Raw genomic sequence first — 2,878 nt, 5'->3', positions numbered from 1 at the left:
GTCATACATTATAGGAGAATAATTACCTTTCTGAAGGTTATCTTCCATTGTGATAACAACCATATAGACTATAAAATAATTTTCTCCTACCTCCTTTATCACAAAGATGAACAATAAAAGCTAAAATTAACAATTTTTCAAAAACGATTTCTATTCTATTTATTATATAACATTATTTTCTTTTATAATTATAAACACTTTGACTAAATTAAATTATACATTATATAAAAAACCACATTTTTTTTTTTTTTTAGTTTAATAAGGAAGAAATTGTGTCATTCACTAAATCCATTTTAAATATATATCGATTTAACTCTTCCCGTTTTAAGCAAATATTTCAAAAGTGATACAGGACCGGTTGCTCCCTGGAGGTCTTAGTTGGGAGGGTTATGGGATTTTCAATTAAGAGCTCTGGATACTTTTACATTATTTATCCAGGACTCAATCATTATAATCAATAAAATAAAATAATCCATTCCAACAGAAAATATATAACTAATGAAGGTCCATTATTCGAAATCAGAAGCTAGCCTTTGTTTGTTGGTTCAGAGAGGCGGCGAATGAAAAGAAGTAATTGGAGAGAGCAAATTGGTGACGTGTTTTTGCATTAAAGGAAGCTCAACCCCACGTTTCTTTTATAACACCCCGCCCCATCAAGAGGCCCCTACCACTAATTTCACCCTTCCATCAGCCGGCATAAAAAGCTCTTTAATTAATGTTCACGCTCGAGCGCAGGGTGCCAACCCGAGCGGGTAATTTCTACGCTTATTGACTTGCCGCGGCACATACACTCTAAACCACAAGTAAAATTAACGAAAAATTTCTTTAATTACTTGATTGATTAATATTTTTTAAAAAAATACATTAGAACAATGAACAAATTTATAATCTTAAAATTTTTTCTTGAGACTGGTAATTTCTTAATAAATAATTCAAAACACTATCCAATTATAGTCTCAAAACCTTTATTTCTTTTACACGTCCAACGTTTCGGCCATCTTCAGGGACAATCTACTACAAAACGTTTCCATTATATGTATGATCCTACAACCAATTTAAATACTTAATATTACTATTTATAATTTACCTTACCTCAATATCACTATGAAAACATATAATTTAACACTTTAAAAACTTCATTCAGGCTATTCTGCCCAGGTCAAAACTTTATGTCTATGAAAACATTTAAAACATTAGGTAAAAATTATTTTTTTTAATTAATATATCCTACATATGTAATATAGGATAAATTGTATATGGATAATTATAGTTGGCCTTGATAGGAATTTCGCTAATGTACTAAAGAGAAAAATTGACAAAAATGTAGTTATGATAAATAATTTTTTTAAATGCTTGAACTGAGTAGAGGAAGGTTATAAGCAAGGTTGTGATAAAAGTGTATTAATAGTGTGTGCAGAGAAATAATTTTGACTATGGTTTTTAATGGATAATTGACTTATTAGGTAATTAAACATATGTAGGATATATTTATTAACAAAAAATAATTTTTACTTAATGTTTTAAATGTTTTCATAGATATAAATGTTTTGACCTGGGCAGAATAGCCTGAATGAAGTTTTTAAAGTGTTAAATTATATGTTTTCATAGTGATATTGAGGTAAGGTAAATTATAAATAGTAATATTAAGTATTTAAATTGGTTGTAGGATCATACATATAATGGAAACTTTTTGTAGTAGATTGTCCCTGAAGATGGCCGAATTGGCCGAAACGTTGGACGTGTAAAAGAAATAAAGGTTTTGAAACTATAATTGGATAGTGTTTTGAATTATTTATTAACAATGAACAAATTTAAATACCATAACAAAATTAAAATTGGAAAATTATTAATAATGCAATGATAGTTGTCAGTTATTATCATTCCAGGAAAAGATGGTTATCGGTGCGGTCAGTGAAGAATACAAATAAGTAAAAAATTATTTAATTAGTGATAACGTTTCGGCAAGAATTTAAGGCCTAAGAATGAAAAACAAATTAACAACAACAATGAATAAAAGGAAATACTGTATAATTAGAAAATAAAAGATGATCTAGATACATAAGTACTATTTGAAGAAAATATATGAACTTATAAAAATTTATAGTAAATATTAAAACTATGAAAGAGGAAATTAATAAAAATAATGTAGAAATCTAGTTTACTAAATATGAATGAATCTTTAGCACTACAACTCATTCAAATGAAGGGCCAAGGTTCAATACTTTGTAAGGAAGCACATTTTGTGCACGTAGACCACTCTTTGTGCAAGGAGGTGATTCGATCTGAATCAAGCTCGACCGCCAGATTTTTCCTCAATTAAGGGTACTCACTTTATAAGGCTTGATGGACCCCGAAGGTGAAATTACAGAATTAACTCACGGCTACAGTAACAGCAATGCCTTAACAATGCCTTACCACTGAGCCACCCACTACCCAACAATTAAGTAAAATTATTTCATTTAAAAAAAATATTAATATAAACAATATTAGTTAATTTAAAAAAAAATACCCCTGAGACTTTACACCCCTTTTTCCAGGTAAGGAAATATACTAAATTCAAGCAATGAAAAACTTTAATTTCAAATAATAATTTTCATATGTATATTATTTTTTATTTTCTTATAATATTTAGACTGTACATTTTATTCCAATACTAATTACGTATCTATACTATCTGTTATTTTCTAGTTATTCTGTGATTTATTTTATTCATTATGGTTGATATCTTGTTTTTGTTCTTAACCCTGATGAAGGTCTGAAATACAGGCCGAAGCGTTGGCACTAATTAAATATTTTTTTACTTATTTGTGTTCTTCAATGATTGCACCCCTAACCATTTCCTTATATAATATTCATGGCCAACTACAATTACATATTA

General features: G+C 28.5%; 1 protein-coding gene and 1 long non-coding RNA gene across 4 annotated transcripts in view; one reads left to right on the top strand and one right to left on the bottom strand.

The window, feature by feature from the left end:
• LOC106679129 (ankyrin repeat domain-containing protein 50) overlaps nt 1-2,878 on the bottom strand; it is a 230,589-nt gene that overhangs the window by 179,596 nt on the left and 48,115 nt on the right. The window lies entirely within an intron of this gene.
• LOC136795925 (uncharacterized) lies at nt 1,340-1,774 on the top strand. The gene is made up of 2 exons (XR_010843638.1): nt 1,340-1,463; nt 1,537-1,774. It is a non-coding gene; the product is annotated as an uncharacterized lncRNA (long non-coding RNA).

The sequence above is a fragment of the Halyomorpha halys genome, unplaced genomic scaffold, assembly GCF_000696795.3.
Source record: "Halyomorpha halys isolate HHAL.00 unplaced genomic scaffold, Hhal_1.1 Scaffold12.1, whole genome shotgun sequence".
Lineage (NCBI taxonomy): Eukaryota > Metazoa > Arthropoda > Insecta > Hemiptera > Pentatomidae > Halyomorpha > Halyomorpha halys.
The sequence above is the reverse complement of the archived record's forward strand: the minus strand, read 5'-3'. Positions and strand labels throughout refer to the sequence as shown.